Source organism: Nelumbo lutea, chromosome 2 (genome assembly GCF_056320005.1).
Source record: "Nelumbo lutea isolate HS-2025 chromosome 2, American lotus-T2T, whole genome shotgun sequence".
In the NCBI taxonomy this organism is placed as follows: domain Eukaryota; kingdom Viridiplantae; phylum Streptophyta; class Magnoliopsida; order Proteales; family Nelumbonaceae; genus Nelumbo; species Nelumbo lutea.
This window is the reverse complement of record NC_142685.1, coordinates 53,647,042-53,657,164: the sequence shown is the minus strand read 5'-3', so window position 1 is coordinate 53,657,164 and position 10,123 is coordinate 53,647,042. Positions and strand designations below refer to the sequence as shown.

General features: G+C 35.4%; 1 long non-coding RNA gene and 1 pseudogene across 1 annotated transcript; both read left to right on the top strand.

The window, feature by feature from the left end:
* The first annotated feature begins 5,785 nt into the window (after nt 1-5,785).
* On the top strand, nt 5,786-7,348 carry LOC148870745 (tubby-like F-box protein 5; annotated as a pseudogene).
* Nucleotides 7,349-7,997: 649 nt separating this feature from the next.
* LOC148870744 (uncharacterized) lies at nt 7,998-8,486 on the top strand. The gene is made up of 3 exons (XR_016107392.1): nt 7,998-8,042; nt 8,124-8,214; nt 8,452-8,486. It is a non-coding gene; the product is annotated as an uncharacterized LOC148870744 (long non-coding RNA).
* Nucleotides 8,487-10,123: the final 1,637 nt, after the last annotated feature.

Below are 10,123 nucleotides of genomic sequence, written 5' to 3'. Positions count from 1 at the left end.
TCTTTACCTTGCACTTTTGCACAAATTCATAGCACATGTCCCTACATTAGTATTTTACATACGTGGTTGGGTCTCTTGCACTCACTTTCGTATATGCTGGGGTGCACTCCCAATCAAAACGATGCACGTCAGAATTCGCATGTGCTAAGCCTATTAAATGCCCAGTCTGCAACGTCATGTGTTCGCATATATATTTTCATATATAAGAAAATTAAAGAAAAAGTAGGAATAAATGGTTTAAACCATTCGGTTCGAATTTGGATTTCCTCCAATTCTTTCTTAATTCTTTTTTATCACCTAGTTAGGGGTGATCATGGACCGGGCCCGAGTTGAGCTTTGTACTTATGATAAGGGCTATAGCTTAGGCCCAGGCCCGGTCTGGCCCGGGGTTCTGAGCTTGAAGCATAAACTTTAGCCCAAGTCTATATGGGCCCGGGTTGGGTCAGGCTTGATTCCGGGCCAATGTCACTCATATATAAAATATTATATATCTATATATTAAATGACATAACATGCATATAAACTTATTTTATACATTATGTAATATAAAATATTACATATAATATAAATTATATATATCATGTTATAATATTTATATATAAAAAATATAATATAATATAAAATAGCATGTATACATATGTATACATTATACACAAAATGTGTAATTTTAAATGTATGCGGGCTGGGCTGGGCTTGAAGTATTAAGCCCAAGCTTGGCCCTAAAACTTGTGGGCCTAATGTGAGCCCGGGTCTGAACACAAAACCCAGGCCCAAGCCCGGAATTTCCAGGCCAGGCTTGTGCGAGCTGGGCTGAAACGATCACCCCTATGCCTAGTTCGATTGTGGGCTGAAATTTTCTTCAACCTTAGGAAGGGTAAGGGTTTTTACTTGGATGATTTTTCCTATTTTATTTTTCCACACCGTCAAATTGAGCGGTTAAGTCTTATCTATTTTCTAATTTTATTTTTATGTTATTTTAAATAAATAAAAAAAAAAGATAACGGAGAGATACAATTATACCGTTAATGCATTTATACATGCTAAATCAGAGTTAGTATATGAATGCCGTGTTAAAATTTGAATGGAAGTGCACTCTATCTCACACCAAAGTGTAGGAAATCCGGCCTCTTCACATGCATAAACAGAAAAGGATAGATACATAGATGCACATGTAACATATCCACATTTAAAATGTGTTTCATCTATAATTTTGTTTCTTTTCATTTTCTAATTTTTGTCATCACATTCAAAAGGACGATGTGAAATCAAAGCATGCCATTCATACATATACCAACATTCTTTTAGTATAAAGAGGAAAAATAGAACAACAAACAAACGACTAGGCAGCTTTACCACGCTCACAAAATGGTAAATCATGGAGAATTGACTCCTCTCCATTTAGGCAGACCAGGCACAAGCCAGATCATAAAATTCCTTTTGTTGACAGGATTTTCTTTCATTCTCCCACCATTCTAGCAATATTTCTGTAAAAATTTAAATTTTGGGGTCTATTTAAACTTTCCGAAAATCCTTCAAATGGCCTAATTTCATTGTAGTTTGACCCAACCTAGAATTCTCAATCTCCGCATAATTGTCAACTACTATGTGTTTAGCCACAAGGTAAACAGGCCATGGCTAAAGGAATGTTAAGAATGCTACTAGCTACCTCTACAAAACTGCTCCTTATCAAGTTTTCATTCCCTCCCTTTTCATAAACTCTCATGAAGTGCTTAGCCTCTGTAATACACTGATTACTTGGTCTAGGGCCCATAATTTTAAAACCAAATTGTAAAGTTTAGAAAAGAGCAAGCACTTTTCTACCAGAAGCGCCTCTGCCAAAAACATCTTTACGCGCCCGTAAACTTTGCCACCCCAAAATCATCTTTTCTAAAGATTAGAAAAGAGCGAGCACTTTCCCCTAAGGCTGCGTTTGTTAGAGGTGCAAAATCAAATTGGAGTAAATTTTATATCCGGGTTTGATTTTACAGGCGTTTGGATAGAGTATATATTTATTGATAATCCTTTTACATCGATAATCAATGTAAAAAAATACAGAGAAATTATTGACTTACATGTTTCTACCATCGAAATAGAACTCCTCCCACTCTAACGTATAATCCTTTTCCATTTGCTCCATCTCTCGCTGATGCCGTTGCTTCTCTGTGGAATATCTGGTATGAGATTCTACTCTCTCTCCTGATGAACCAATGAATATTAAAATGTCAAAGAAGCAGTACCAAAGACAGATTGTTGCTCTGAACTAGGCGAATCCCTCAGATTGTTGCTCCTTTGTCTCCTTCTCGACAATCCATTCATTGTTGGATTCAGTGGAAGAAAACTCCAAATTGTAGTGTCAAACTCTTCCGAAAAAGTTTACAAAAGAAGGTCGGAGAAAAAAAAATCAGCTTTTACTTATTCTCACCTCTACCTTCTCCTCTCCTGCTCTGTTTTTGCCTTCTCTCCCACTCTACTTTTATTCAATCTCATCTTTTTTGATTCTTCACTCCGAATCCACATTTACAGTTAGGATCACTTCCCTACCACTAGCTTAATGTAGAACATTGGATTTACAATCAATCACACAGTTGTTGTTGGCTAGTACCAACACTGTAGAAGAATCCACCGTTGGATGTACTAGACAATAAAGAGCTTAGCCCTTCTGGACATAACCGCCACATGTCAAATTCCATCTCACTTTTCTTCCACCCCAAGCTTGTTCATTTTACTCTCTCGCCCCTCCTCATTATTTTGATATTCAATATCACTCTTTACGATGCCGACAACAATCCGTTAGATGCAGATATCTCTCCTCTTCCGTATTAATGTTTTATATACAAAATCAGGTGTTGTTGACAGTTGTGACAAGATGCTGGATGTCTCAATCTAATTCAATTTAATTTTTTAATTAGAAATAGGTATTTTCAACCCAAGTCTTATTTAGCCCCGACTAAAATAGGATTATTGCAGCTAGTCAAGTTATTGATTAAGAAAAATTCAAGTTGTATTCCCTGACTGTACCTCATATATTATATATATAAGTACTATTTTATCTAATCAAATAATAATTGATACTCTAAAGCTAAATGTTACAAACCATTAAGGGGTTTTCTTATTGGGACAATTGCTGAGGCTTAATAGCTGACCTTGTACAAACTACAAAAGGCTACAAAACCCAGTTAAAAAATAAAGAAAATGTTACAAATCAATGACGTGTTCACTCTTGACTGGGTTGCATAGCACATTATTCACGTTTTGTTTGTAGCAGAGCCCAACCTCCCATGTTAGGGGCCTTGGGGCAAAGTGTTTACCAACACATTCCAACGTTATCACTGTTCACATATCTGATATCTCGTCACAGTCTTCACATATCTGACATCTCTCACGAAAGATGTTTTGAATGTATGCTGAGATGTGCATGTGGAACATTTTTTGGACTCAATCTATGGTGGGTAAATTTGAATTTTTCATCATAAGAAAGACTGGATCTACTCCTCACACATGACACCTTACACTGACCTCACATGCACATCCCATCATGCATTGGGAACATCTCCCATATTTATATGTTATTATTCACAGGAAATGTGCCCAATACATGGGAAGTGGGTGTGAAGAGTAGATTCCAATTCATCACAAGGCTGAGAATACATAAAGTAGTGCATTGCATGTGGTATCGATAGTAGTTTTATAAGTTTATATAGATTTTAAGTGGAGGTGGGATCTCATAAAGGGACATCTGCAGACTGCTTTATATGTAGCACTAGATCATATAAAGGAGTGGGATCTTCTCCTTACAGAACACGCCTCACACTGACCTAACAGTCTGTCCTGGCGGTATACAATGCGCTGACAATAATAGTCTGTCTTTGGTTGCACATCTAAAACATCTTCTACACACTCAACAAAAAATAGATTCCAATCTCATATAAGGGTTCTTGATTTTTTTTGTACAATTATGATATGAAAAAGGGTTCAACTATGGTATGAAAAAGATATGATATGTTAAAAACAACCGATCAATAAACTAGAATAATAAACATGATAGCGAATAAGGTATTATTTATCATTTCAAGGTCAAAACTATTTTCATATCATATCTTTTTCACATCATACATTTTCCCTTAAAAAGATATAAAAACCTTGGCGTAACACCATATTCAATCCCAATTCCCAAAAATCTGTTGGAAAGGTTGACGTTGAATCCAAAGTTATTTGCCCCTTTCCAGCTAATTAATCTGATGATAGATCCCTTTCTCAACAAATATGAGTATATGACTTTTTCTTCAGCCTTCAGTCGGAATTTTCATTCAATAAGGGAGCGTTCTACGATATGAATATTTTTGTTTTTATTTATTTTTAGAACCGCTACATGCCTATATCAGCCAAAAAAATAAAAAATAAAAACAAAAATATGTTTTTGAATTCTGTTTTCATTTTCAACGTGAAAAATAAATTGGTTTTGTTTTGAAAAATAATACATGTTTTGAAATTAACAAAATATTGGTTTAAAAAAAATCAAATTTTCTAGTATAGAAATTATATGATTTGTAGAACATAATGTTGAATAATCAGATGAAAACATGTTTTTTGTTTCAATTTCAAAAATAAAAAACATGAACACAACCAATAACATGTTTCTTGTGTTTTTGTTTTAAGAAATAATTTGTTTTCAAACAAGATCATTTTGATTTGTTTTTTAAACCGGCAACAAGAAAAACAATTCACATTATACAATACCCCCTAAAAGAATTGAGCTTTTCACAAATCAAGTTTTTCATGAGCTATTTGAGCTCAACTCGTGAAAAAGTTCGATTCGGCTTGGTTTAAATTGAGTTTCGTCAAGCTTGAGCCCAATATATAGACTCGTTTACTAATTGAGTTGAACTCGAGCCCGATATATAGACTTATTTACTAGTCGAGCTAAGCTCGAGCCCAATATATACACTCACTTACTAATTGAGCTGAGCTCGAGCCCGATATATAGACTCGTTTATTCACTACAAGAAAATAGAGTTCTAGCAGCAGTTTTTGACCCGAAAATTTGGTGATTGCCGCTAGAAAGATGGATTTTTAGCGGCAGTTGATTAAAACTGTCGCTAGAGTCCAAACGATTGCTGCTAAAAGATTCCTCCCGCCCTCTCTCGCCCGCTGAAAATATTCACGCCACTCCCGTCCTCTCTCTCTCTCTCTCTCTCACACACACAATCATTCATTCCTTTCACGCTCTCCCTCGCTCTCAATATGGTAATAGGTTTAATGATTCTTCCGAGATGTTAGATTTCTCCGTTTAGTTTGAGCCCATCAAATTTCGATTGAGATGTAAAAACATTTGCACCGTATACTCTAGGTAAGTCGAAACGAGAAAACACCAACTGTTTAGTTTATCATTTTTTCTGAACTAAACAATGTTGTTTTCTTTGTCCCAGATTGACCTCACTAATCCTCTATTTTCTCATTTTTGTTTGTCTGATTATCTTATAACCAATGAAAGAAGAATCTATTTGGTTACGATGCTGTTCAAAAACTTTGTTCAGGAGCTCAGGGAGATGAGGGACGGGATTTCATGCAAATCGAGGAGAGGGGGAGAAGGAAAGGATGTGGGCAGCCACAGGAGATCGCATATTAGCCCTGATGTGTCATGGTTCCAAACAGATTTGATTGAATAGGGCCCGTGGGTTAACCTGCATCTGGAGTTATTTATGGATGTGATCCAGAGAGTGGAGGATAGCAAGACATCGTGGCCTGCGAGGAGAAGTGTCGTTGTTTGTGCATCTGTTTGTAGGTCATGAGAGAGATTGTCAAGACTCTTGAGAAATGCAAAAAGGTTACCTTCCCTATCTCATTAAAGCAGTTTTTATGCCTCTCTCTCTCTCTCTCTCTCTCTCTCTCTCTTTAGATAATATTCATTTGCTCTCTATTTTCTCTACTAATTTTCTTTTTTTTGGTTGTCATTGCTTCAACTTTGAATAGCCCGGGCCCGTGACTCGCTCGTTCAGTGCTTTATAAGGAGGGACAGATCAACTTCTACTTATAGGCTCTATCTTGGTCTTTGCCTTGGTATATGTTTTGTTTTGCAAATTTTTTCATTTCCTAAGACATTATTTTTATTGTCGTATTATATTTCTTTTGTTGGTCATTGTTTGAAACTTTGAATTGTTAATCCAACAAAAATTTCAATGTAATTAATTCAATATTGCTTGGGTGCTTATTTCCACAGCTTTAGTGCAGCCACATCTGACTTGCTCATGTGCAAATTGGCTGTCTAGTTCCACTTTCCCCTTGCTTGTTAGACTAGAAAAAGAAAATATCAATACAATATTTGTTTTATTTTCAGACCCCTAATTTATATGTTTGGGGTGAAAAAAATATGAATTCAGCATAATTTGATTCTCTTAGAGGTGAAAATTTGGGTATAAAAGCAAAAACCAATATTCATTCATATAACATTTTTTCTCTTTCTAAGAAGTTAGAAAGTTCTTTGTCCTAAATACTTGATCTTTTGTTGCTTCTATGTTTTCGATGAATGGTAGCAATGAATGCTACAGTGCAGCACACACTAAATTGAGCTCCCAAAGACATGCTGAGACCCATTAAAAAAAAAAAACAAAATTCTTTTGCCCTTTGACTGGAGATGTGCCTTCATCAGGCCCCTGAAATAATTATTATTAACATCAAACCTGATTATTTCTGAAATATAAATTAGAATCTAGATCATTTAGAGGTCAACAGAACCTGATCATAAATAGCTTGTTTTGACCACCGTTAAACTACAACTTTGAATTTAGCATTTCAGCTTGCCATCTCAGTGATCTGTGGAAACTAACAAATCTGACTTGATAGAATAATTGCTGGTTAAGTTGGATCTTAAAGTTGGTTGCAAGACAATAACTCTTAATTTTCCTTAAGTTGCAAATACCTTCATTTTGTAAGTAAAAGAAAAAAGCTCTGAAGCAAAATTTGCATTTGCTGCTATGATACTTGGATGTATGTAGAAGGGAGCCACATTGTATTAGATACTTGAGCTTTAAATGAAATATGTATCCAATACCATATACAGCCGTGTCCTCACAGAATCTGAGTAACATAAGCTTGCTGGCCATAACAGCTGCAAGGTTGGTGTTTAAATTTCAGAGGGCATGTGACGGTGGCCTCTGTTAAGAATTTCCAGCTCGTGGCATCTGTTGATCCTTCCCACAATGTCTTATTAGCAGAGCAGGAAAAGGTAATACTACAGTTTGGAAAGATTGGCAAAGGCATCTTCACTATGGATTATTGCTACCCACTCTCTGCCTTCCAATCCTTTGCAATATGCTTGAGCAGCTTTGACACTAAACCAGTCTACGAATGATCCCAATTCGTGTTATAGATCATTGCTATGGTACTTCCATGAAAGGTGGTTGTAAATGGAAGTCCTTTTGTGTCTGCCACTTGTCATATCCGAGTACCTTAGTTGTGAGGACTTTAGTTTTTAAGAGGGCAAGTTGAGCAATAAATTATTGTTTTCTGGGTTGCAGTCTGTGGGTGGGAGTTAACCTGTAACACTTCCTCAGGAGTTTGTAGTTACCATCCATATCAAATTATTTTATTTCTTTAAATTTGAGGAAATTCTATCATACCAATTTTACTTGATATTAAAAGTTTCTACATTGATATGTAGGCACATGTACTGATTATTGAGTTGCTTGTTATACCAGGAATTTGCAACTGTTGGTGGAAAGAATTCAAAGGCTAAAGCAGGACGTAAGGGTTCTAAAACTGAAGGGGACAATATTCTGAAAATTTCAAAAACTCACTTCAGGGACTTGAAAGGAAAATAAAGTTCACCCAAATCTAACATCTGTACAAACAATGACACACCTCAGAAAGATAAAAAAGTTGAATTTATTGCCAAGGAGTAGGGATAGATGTCTGATACTGAGCTGTATCAATTCAATGAAGAAAAATGGATGGAGTGGTGTGCAGATGTCATGATTGATGAGCAAAAGACACTGAAATGTCTTCAGAGGTTGCAATATACCAGTGCAGATCTTCCCAAGGAAAAGGTTAATTCTTGTTAGTTGCATATTTTATTGTATTACTGTTTTCACATTTTAGCATGATATTATAACTTTTTATCTGTTCAGGTGCTTTCCAAAATTCGGAATTATCTACAACTTCTTGGCAGAAAGATAGATGAAATTGTACAGGAACATGAGGAGTCATATAAGCAATCTAGTACGTAATTGGTTCTCATCCTCTTACATTCTTTCACAGTTGACTTTGGTTCTAAACGATTTATAAAACATACATGCATGTTTAGCTTTATCATAGTAGTTTGATTATTATTGTTGATCGAGTTAAAGTGTGCTTTCCCGGTCTCTCAGCTCCAACCTTAGTTCTTTATTTTATTTGGCCTTCTTATTGAAATCCAAACAAGTAGACCAACTTAATGGAGATTCTTTTTGTTTACAGGGATGACTATGCGATTGTGGAATTATGTTTCCTCCATTTCTAATTTGTCTGGTGAGAGACTGCATCAGATTTATTCTAAACTTAAACAGGAGCAGAATGCTGTGGCAGGGGTGGGGCCCTCCCACCTCAATGGTTCTGTTTCTGGCCCCATGGACAGAGATAGTGATCCCAGTCAGTGCCCCTCGTTCAGCCACAGTAATGATATGCCTAGAGGGTACATGAAGTTTGCATCGCACCAACCTTCACAAGCATTTCACAAAGAGCAGGATACTGGAAAGTCAGAAGCTTGGAAACGGAGAAGAAGAAATGATGTTAATGTCCAGTCCTCGTACCAACCTCTCAGCAATGGTAATCGGTTACATCAATCAAATGCTTCTGGAATTCTTGGGCGGGGCCCAACAGACAGTAGATTCTTTACTGGTGAGAGACACCAGATTCGTTTCCCTGCTGGGCAAAGTCGACCATCAGATATCAAATAGTCTTACCAAACCTTACATATACAGTGATGAAGTGCCAAAGAATTTACTTCTGAAGAAGTAATTCTTTTTTCTTTTTTAAATTTATTGTAATTATATGGTCTTCTGGTGCATATAACAGTGGCCATTGCATTTGTTATTTCTTTTTGTTAATGGAATTTGTATTTTTGTATTTTTTATTTCATTTCAATTTGGATGATTGAATATAAAATTGGTTATTTGGAGCAAATTAAAATCTTGTTTAGTAATTAAAAAATAATTATAGGTTATTTTAAACAAATTTCAGGTTATTTGGGCAGGTGTGAAAAAATATCTATATAATAGTTTTAGCGGCAGTTGGTGCATCTTTATCGGCAGTTTTTAAGCTTCACCGGCAGTCAGGAAACTGCTGCTAAAACTTTTAGCGACAATTGTTTTAGCGGCAGTTTGCTGACTGCTGGTAAAACATTCAGCGGCAGTTTTTAAGACTTTCATTTTTCTTGTACTGACTAATTGAGCTAAGCTCGAGTTTGACATATAGACTCGTTTCCTAATTGAGCTAAGCTCAAGCCCAATGAAGCTTGGCTTGTTAGGTTCGCTAGCATAATCAAACCTAATCATACATACATATATACATACATATGTACGTACCTATGTACATATATATAATTTTTATTATATGTATAATAATATTTTTATTTTTATATATGATAATAAACAAATTATATTTTTATTTTTTATATGTAGTAATAAATATTATATATAATATTTTTATTTGTTATACTTATGATACTAAATAACTTTTATAATTCTTAATATTTTGTATGTAAATATTTTTTTATAGGAAGCTTGGCTTATAGTCGAGCTCGAATGTGCGAGCTTTTAAGTTGAGTCGAATTTGAGTTCAAGTTTTTAACTTGAATTGAGCTCGGACTCGAGCCTAATATTGTTTTGACGAGCTGATCTCAAATAGCCAAGTATTCGGCTTGGCTTGGTTCAAATCCACCCCCACGTTATTTGTGTCCAAACATCTTAGGGGCTCATTTTGAAAGAATATAAATATAAATATGTATAGTGTAAATACATATAAAATAATACAAAAATAGTAAGGTTTTCCATTCTATACTTGTTGTCTTTCCAAACTAAAATGTTTTGCTTCTCTTATAAATTTTTATTGGTTTTTTAAATGTATTGTCCTAGATAAGGGTGAGCAAGAA